Source organism: Callorhinus ursinus, unplaced genomic scaffold, assembly GCF_003265705.2.
Source record: "Callorhinus ursinus isolate GAN/ISIS: 27379988/994484 unplaced genomic scaffold, GSC_fseal_2.0 scaffold39, whole genome shotgun sequence".
NCBI lineage: Eukaryota > Metazoa > Chordata > Mammalia > Carnivora > Otariidae > Callorhinus > Callorhinus ursinus.
In genome coordinates this window covers 15,512,495-15,521,676 of record NW_027397101.1, presented here as the reverse complement: position 1 = coordinate 15,521,676, position 9,182 = coordinate 15,512,495, and positions in this window count along the sequence as shown.

Genomic DNA, 9,182 nt, shown 5'->3' with positions numbered 1-9,182 from the left:
TGTAAATGGAGTAAATTCCCCAATCAAAAGACACAGGCTATCAGATTGGATTAAAAAACAAGACCCATCAATATGCTGTCTGCAAGGGACTCATTTTAGACCCAAAGTCACCCCCAGATTGAAAGTGAGGGGGTGGAAAACGATTTACCATGCTAATGGACACCAAAAGAAAGCTGGGGTGGCAATCCTTATATCAGACAAATTAGATTTTAAAACAAAGACTGTAATAAGAGATGAAGAAGGACACTATATTCTACTTAAAGGGTCTATCCAACAAGAAGATCTAACAATTATAAATATCTATGCCCCTAACATGGGAGCAGCCAATTATATAAGGCAATAATAACAAAAGCAAAGAAAACACTGAAAACAACACAGTAATAGTGGGGGACTTTAACACCCCCCTCACTGAAATGGACAGATCATCTAAGCAAAAGATCAACAAGGAAATAAAGACTTTAAATGAAACACTGGAACAAATGGACTTCACAGACATATTCAGAACATTCCATCCCAAAGAAACGGAATATACATTGTTCTCTAGTGCCCATGGAACATTCTCCAGAATAGATCACATCCTAGGTCACAAATCAGGTCTCAACTGGTACCAAAAGATTGGGATTATTCCCTGCATCTTTTCAGACCACAGTGCTTTGAAACTAGAACTCAATCACAAGAGGAAAGTCAGAAAGAACTCAAATACATGTAGGCTAAAGAGCATCCTACTAAAGAATGAATGGGTCAACCAGGAAATTAAAGAAGAATTAAAAAATTTCCTGGAAACCAATGAAAATGAAAACACAACTGTTCAAAATCTTTGGGATACAGCAAAGGCAGGCCTGAGAGGAAAGTATATAGCAATACAAACCTTTCTCAAGAAACAAGAAAGGTCTCAAATAAACTACCTAACCCTACACCTAAAGGAGCTGGAGAAAGAAAAGCAAATAAAGCCTAAACCCAGCAGCAGAAGAGAAATCATAAAGATCAGAGCAGAAATCAATGAAATAGAAACCAAAAGAACAGTAGAACAGATCAAAGAAACTAGGAGCTGGTTCTTTGAAAGAATTAACAAGATTGATAAACCCCTGGCCAGACTTATCAGAAAGAAAAGAGAAATGACCCAAACCAACAAAATCATGAATGAAAGAGGAGAGATCACAACCAACACCAAAGAAATACAAACAATATAAGAACATATTATGAGCAACTCTATGCCAGCGAATTAGATAACCTGGAAGAAATGGGTGCATTCCTAGAGATGTATCAACTACCAAAATTGAACCAGGAAGAAATAGAAAACCTGAACAGGCCTATAACCACTAAGGAAATTGAAGCAGTCATCAAAAAATCTCCCAATAAACAAAAGCTCAGGGCCATGTGGCTTCCCAGGGGAATTCTATCAGACATTTAAAGAAGAATTAATGCCTATTCTCCTGAAACTGTTCCAAAAAATAGAAATGGAAGGAAAACTTCCAAACTCATTTTATGAGGCCACCATTACCTTGATCCCAAAATCAGACAAAGACCCCATCCAAAAGGAGAATTACAGACCAATATCTTTGATGAACATGGATGCAAAAATTCTCACCAAAATACTAGCCAACAGGATCCAACAGTACATCAAAAGGATTATTCACCATGACCAAGTGGGATTTATCCCTGGGCAGGATATAAAATCAATGCACAGAAATCAGTGGCATTCCTATACACCAACAAGAAGACAGAAGAGAGAAATATCAAGGAGTCGATTCCATTTACAATTGCAACCAAAACCATAAGATACCTAGGAATAAATTTAACCAAAGAGGCAAAGGATCTGTACTCAGAAAACTATAAAATACTCATGAAAGAAATTGAGGCAGACACAAAGAAATGGAAAAAAGTTCCATGCTCATGGATTGGAAGAACAAACATTGTGAAGATGTCAATGCTACCTAGAGCAATCTACACATTTAATGCAATCCCCATCAAAATACCATCCACTTTTTTAAACTAATGGAACAAATAATCCTAAAATTTGCATGGAACCAGAAGAGACCCCGAATAGCCAGAGGAATATTGAAAAAGAAAAGCAAAGCTGGTGGCATCACAATTCCGGACTTCCAGCTCTATTACAAAGCTGTCATCATCAAGACAGTATGGTACTGGCACAAAAACAGACATATAGATCAATGGGATCGAATCGAGAGCCCAGAAATGGACGCTCAACTCTATGGTCAACTAATCTTTGACAAAGCAGGAAAGAATGTCCAAGGGCAAAAAGACAGTCTCTTCAACAAATGGTGTTGGGAAAATTGGACAGCCACATGCAGAAGAATGAAACTGGACCATTTCCTTACACCACACACAAAAATGGACTCCAAATGGTTGAAAGACCTAAACATGAGATAGGAGTCCCTCAAAATCCTAAAGGAGAACACAGGCAGCCACCTCTTCGACCTCAGCCACAGCAACTTCTTCCTAGAAACATCGCCAAAGGCAAGGGAAGCAAGGGCAAAAATGAACTATTGGGATTTCATTAGGATAAAAAGCTTTTGCACAGCAAAAGAAACAGTCCATAAAACCAAAAGACAACTGAGAGAATGGGAGAAAATATTTGCAAATGACATATCAGATAAAGGGCTAGTATCCAAAATCTATAAAGAACTTAGCAAACTAACACCCAAAGAACAAATAATCCAATCAAGAAATGGGCAGAAGACATGAACAGACATTTTTCCAAAGAAGACATCCAAATGGCCAACAGACACATGAAAAAGTGCTCAACATCGCTCAGCATCAGGGAAATCCAAATCAAAACCTCAGTGAGATACCCCTCACACCAGTCAGAATGGCTAAATTTAACAAGTCAGGAAACGACAGATGTTGGCGGGGATGCGGAGAAAGTGGAACCCTTTTACACTGTTGGTGGGAATGCAAGCTGTTGCAACCACTCTGGAAAACAGTATAGAGGTTCCTCAAACAGTTGAAAATAGAACTACCGTACAATCCAGCAATTGCACTACTGGGTATTTACCCCAAAGATAGAAATGTAGAGATCCGAAGGGGTACGTGCACCCCAATGTTTATAGCAGCAATGTCCACAATAGCCAAACTGTGGAAAGAGCCAAGATGTCCATCGACAGATGAATGGATAAAGAAGAGGTGGTATATATACAAAACGGAATATTATGCAGCCATCAAAAGGAATGAGATCTTGCCATTTGCAACGACGTGGATGAAACTGGGGGGTGTTATGCTGAGTGAGATAAGTCAATCAGAGAAAGACATGTATCATATGACCTCACTGATATGAGGATTTCCTTTTTTAATTTTTTTTAATTTTTTATTGTTTGTTAATCACCATACATTTCATCATTAGCTTTTGATGTAGTGTTCCATGATTTATTGTTTGTGCATAACACCCAGTGCTCCACGCAGAATGTGCCCTCTTTAATACCCATCACCAGGCTCACACATCCCCCTCCCCCCTCCCCTCTAGAACCACCATTGTGTTTTTCTCGGTCCATTGTCTCTCATGGTTCGTCTCCCCCTCCAACTTACTCCCCTTCATTCTTCCCCTCCTGCTGTCTTCTTCTTTTTATTTTTCTTAACATATATTGCATTATTTGTTTCAGAGGTACAGATCTGTGATTCAACAGTCTTGCACAATTCACAGCACTCACCATAGCACATACCTTCCCCAATGTCTATCACCCAGCCACCCCCTCCCACCCACCCCCCCACCCCTCCAGCAACCCTCAGTTTGTTTCCTGACATTAAGAATTCCTCATATCAGTGAGGTCATATGACACATATCTTTCTCTGATTGACTTATTTCACTCAGCATAACACCCTCCAGTTCCATCCACGTCGTTGCAAATGGCAAGATATCATTCCTTTTGATGGCTGCATAATATTCCGTTTTGTATATATACCACCTCTTCTTTATCCATTCATCTGTCGATGGACATCTTGGCTCTTTCCACAGTTTAGCTATTGTGGACATTGCTGCTCTAAACATCAGGGTGCACGTACCCCTTTGGATCAATACATTTCTATCTTTGGGGTAAATATCCAGTAGTGCAATTGCTGGGTTGTAGGGCAGCTCTATTTTCAACTTTTTGAGGAAACTTCATACTTTTTCTAGAGTGACTGCTCCAGTTTGCATTCCCACCAACAGTGTAGGAGGGTTCCCCTTTCTCCACATCCCCGCCAACATCTGTCATTTCCTGACTCGTTAATTTTAGCCATTCTGATGGGTGTGAAGTGGTATCTCATTGAGGTTTTGATTTGGATTTCCCTGATGCCGAGCGATGTTGAGCACTTTTTCATGTGTGTCTGTTGGCCATTTGGATGTTTTCTTTGGAAAAATGTCTGTTCATGTCTTCTGCCCGTTTTTTGATTGGATCATTTGTTCTTTGGGGTTGAATTTGCTAAGTTCTTTATAGATTTTGGATGCTAGCCCTTTATCTGATATGTCATTTGCAAATATCTTCTCCCATTCTGTCGGTTGTCTTTTGGTTTTGTTGACTGTTTCCTTTGCTGTGCAAAAACATTTTATCTTGATGAGGTCCCAATAGTTCATTTTTGTCCTTGCTTCCCTTGCCTTTGGTGATGTTTCTAGGAAGAAGTTGCTGTGGCTGAGGTCGAAGAGGTTGCTGCCTGTGTTCTCCTTTGGATTTTGATGGATTCCTGTCTCACATTTAGGTCTTTCATCCATTTTGAGTCTATTTTTGTGTTTGGTGTAGGAAATGGCCCAGTTTCATTCTCATGCACGTGGCTGTCCAATTTTCCCAACACCATTTGTTGAAGAGACTGTCTTTTTTCTATTGGACATTCTTTCCTGCTTTGTCAAAGATGAGTTGACCATAGAGTTGAGGGTCCATTTCTGGGCTGTGTATTCTGTTCCATTGATCTATGTGTCTGTGTTTGTGCCGGTACCATACTGTCTTGATGATGACAGCTCTTAATAGAGCTTGAAGTCCGGAATTGTGATGCCACCAGCTTTGGTTTTCTTTTTCAACATTCCTCCAGCTATTTGGGGTCTTTTCTCATTCCATACAAATTTTAGGATTGTTTGTTCCATTTCTGTGATAAAAGTTGATGGTATTTTGATAGGGATTGCATTAAATGTGTAGATTGCTCTAGGTAGCACAAACATTTTCACAATATTTGTTCTTCCATCCATGAGCATGGAACATTTTTCCATTTCTTTGTGTCTTCCTCAATTCTTTAAATGTTAGAATTCATCTTTGAGGCCCTCTGTTCCTGAGCTTTTCTTTGTTGAATTGTTTTTGATTACTGACCAATTATACTAATACTTCTGTTCAGGTTTTCTATTTCTTCATGCTTCAGTCTTAGTAGATTACATCTTTCTAAAATATTATATTTTCTAGGTTATCCAATTTTTTGGTGTATAATTTTTCATAATAGTCTGCTATTATCTTCTTTATTTCTGTGACATCAATTGAAATTTCTCTTTAATTTCTTAATTTATTTATCTAATTTTTTTCAAAGTTAGCCTAAGAAAAAGTTTGTCAATTTTGTTGATCTTTTCAAAACACCAATTCTTAGTTTCATTTATTTTTTCTACTTCTTATTTTGTTTATTTATACTTTAGTTTGTATTATGTCTTAATTCTGCTAACTTTGGGCCTAATTTGTTTTTCTAGTTAATTGAAGTTAAAGTTAGTTTGTTTAGCTGATATCTTCTTTTTTAATATATAAGGGTGTAATGCTATGAACTTCCCTCTTAGTAATTTTTTGTTGCATCCATTAAGTTTTGTTTTGGTATGTTGTGTTTTGTTTGATTTGTCCTAAGATATTTTCTAATTTTCATGTTGATTTCTTCTTTGACACATTTTAATTTTCCCACTGATTTCCTTTGACCCAATGGGCCCAAGAGTATGTTTTCAATTTTTACATATTTGTGAATTTTCCAATATTTTTTTCAACTGTTGATTTCTAGTTTCATTCCATTCTAGTCAGGAAAGATACTTGGTACGAATTCAATCTTCTCATAAGTGGTATGACTTTTTCTGTGACATAACATGTAATCTATCCTAGGTGATATTCCATGTGCCTTGAAAAGAATGTGTTTTTTGTTGCTTCTGGGTGGAATGTTCTGTATATGTCTGTTAGATCCATTTAATTTGTACTATTTTCTAATTGATCTGTCTGGGTGTTCTATCTGTTATTCAAAGTGGGGTATTGAAATCTCTTACTATTTTGTGTTGCTCTCTACTTTTCAGTTCTGTCAATGTCTGCTTCATATTTTTAGGTGCTTAGATGGTGGGTGCATATATATTTATAATTGTAACATCCTCCTGATGAATTGACTATTTTAGCATCTTATAATATTTTTCTTTGTCTTTTGATAATTTTTGATGTAAAGTCTGTATTGTCTGATGTAAGGATAGCCACCTCTACCCTGTTTTGGTCATTAATTGAGTGCAATATCTTTTTTTGTCTTTTCATTTTCAGTCTATATATGTCCTTAAATCAAAAGTGAGTGTTTTGTAGGCAGTCTATAGTTGGATCCTGGTTTTTTTGTTGTTGTTGTTTTCTTTTTGCTTTTTATATGTATTTAATCACTCTAGGTTTTTTGTTTAGGGAGTTAATCCATTTAAATTTAATTATTGATTTGGAAGGACTTACTATTGCCATTTTGTTAACTGTTCTGTTTGTCTTCTAGTTCTTTCATTCCTCTTTTCCTCTCACTGTTTTCCTTTGGGTTTCACTTATTTATTATTATTACTTTTTTTTAAGGGTGCTTTGATTCCTTCCTCATTTTCTTTTGTGTACCTTCTATGGGTATTTTCTCTGTGATAATCATGGGGTTTACATAAAACCCTTAATAGTTATAATCATCTGTTTTAAGATGATAACTACTTAACTTCAGCCACACACATAGCCTTTTTTTTTTTAAAGAGTTTTTATTTATGTATTTGACAGAGAGAGACACAGCGAGAGAGGAAACACAAGCGGGGGAGTGGGAGAGGACAAAGCAGGCTTCCCGATGAGCAGGGATCCTGATGTGGGGCTCGATCCCAGGACCATGGGATCATGACCTACTTTTTAAAAATATTTTTGTCTTTTGATTTTTATAACCAAATTAAAAGTAATTTATTCTTTGGTATGTGGCTGTCCAATTTTCCAACACCATTTGTTGAAGAGACTGTCTTTCTTCCATTGGATATTCTTTCCTGATTTGTCAAAGATTAGATGACCATAGTGTTGAGGGTCTATTTCTGGGTTCTCTTTCTGTTCCATTGCTCTATGTGTCTTTTGGTACCAGTACCATACTGTCTTGATGAGTACAGTTCTGTAATACAGCTTGAGGTCTGTAATTGTGATGCCTCCAGTTTTGGTTTTCTTTTTCAACATTCCTCTGGCTATTCAGGTTTTTTTCTGGTTTCATACAAATTTTAGGACTGTTTGTTCCAGCTCTGTGAAAAATGTTGATGGTATTTTGATAGGGATTGCATTGAATGTGGATTGCTTTGGATAACATAGACATTTTAACAACATTTGTTCTTCCAATCCATGAGTATGGAATGTTTTTCCATTTCTTTGTTTCTTCATCAATTTCTTTCATAAGTGTTCTATAGTTTTCTGAGTACAGATCTTTTACCTCTTTGGTTAGGTTTATTCCTAGGTATCTTATGGTTTTTGGTGCAATTATAAATGGGATCAGTTCCTTGATTTCTCTTTCTTCTGCCTTATTGTTAGTATATAGAAATGCAACTGACTTCTGTGCATTGATTTTATATCCTGCAACTTTGCTGAATTCCTGTGTCAGTTCTAGCAATTTTTTGCTGGAGTCTTTTGAGTTTTCTACATAGTGTATCATGTCATATGTGAAGAGTGAAAGTTTGACTTCTTTGTTGATTTGGAACATTTTTTATACCAGACACAAAAAATAAACTCAAAATAGATGAAAGACCTAAATGAGAGACAAGAATCCATCAAAATTCTAGAGGAGAATGCAGGCATCAACCTCTTTGACCTCAGCCATAGCAACTTCTTGCTAGACATGTCTCCAAAGCCAAGAGAAACAAAAGCAAAAATGAACTATTGGGACTTCATCAAGATAAAAAGCTTTTGCACAGCAAAGGAAACAGTCAACAAAACTTCCCTTTTAGGAACTGACAGAAAAAGAGAAGATATTTGCAAATGTCTTATCAGATAAAGAGCTAGTATCCAAAATCTATAAAGAACTTACCAAACTTAACACCTAAAAGCCAGAAAATCTGGTCAAGAAATGGACAGAAGGCAAAAACAGACATTTCTCCAAGGAAGACTTACAAACGGCCAACAGACACATGAAAAAATGCTCAACATTACTCGGCATCAAGGAAATTCAAATCAAAACCACAATGAGATACCACCTCACACCAGTCGGAATAGCTAAAATTAACAACTCAGGAAACAACAGATGTTAGTGAGGATACGGAGAAAAGGGGAACCCTCTTACACTGATGGTGGGAATGCAAACTGGTACAGCCACTCTGAAAAACAGTATGGAGGTTCCTCAAAAAGTTAAAAATAGAGCTGCTTGATGATTCAGAAATTACACTACTAGGTATTTATCCAGAGGATACAAACATAGTGATTCGAAGGGGCACATGCACCACAATGTTTAGAGCAACATTATCAACAATAGCCAAATTATGAAAAGAGCCCAAATATCCATCAACTGATGAATGGATAAAGGAGATGTGGTATGTGTGTGTGTGTATGTGTGTGTGTGTGTGTGTGTATGTGTGTGTGTGTGTGTGTGTATGTGTGTGTGTGTGTGTGTGTATGTGTGTGTGTGTGTGTGTGTATACAATGGAATATTACTCAGCAATCAGAAAGGATGAAATATTGCCATTTGCAATGACATGAATAGAGCTAGAGTGTATTATGCTAAGTGAAATAAGTCAGTCAGATAAAGACAAATACCATTTGATTTCACTCGTATGTGGAATTTAAGAAACAAAACAGATGAACATAGGGGAAGGGAAGGAAAAATAAAATAAGATGAAAATAGAGAGGGAGGCAAACCATAAGAGACTCTTAACTATAGAGAATAAACAGGGTTGCTGGAGGGGAGATGGTTGGGGGAATGGGGTAACTTGGTAATAGGCATTATAGAGGGCACTGGAAGTAATGAGCACTGGGTGTTTTATGCAACTGATGAATCACTAAATTTTACCT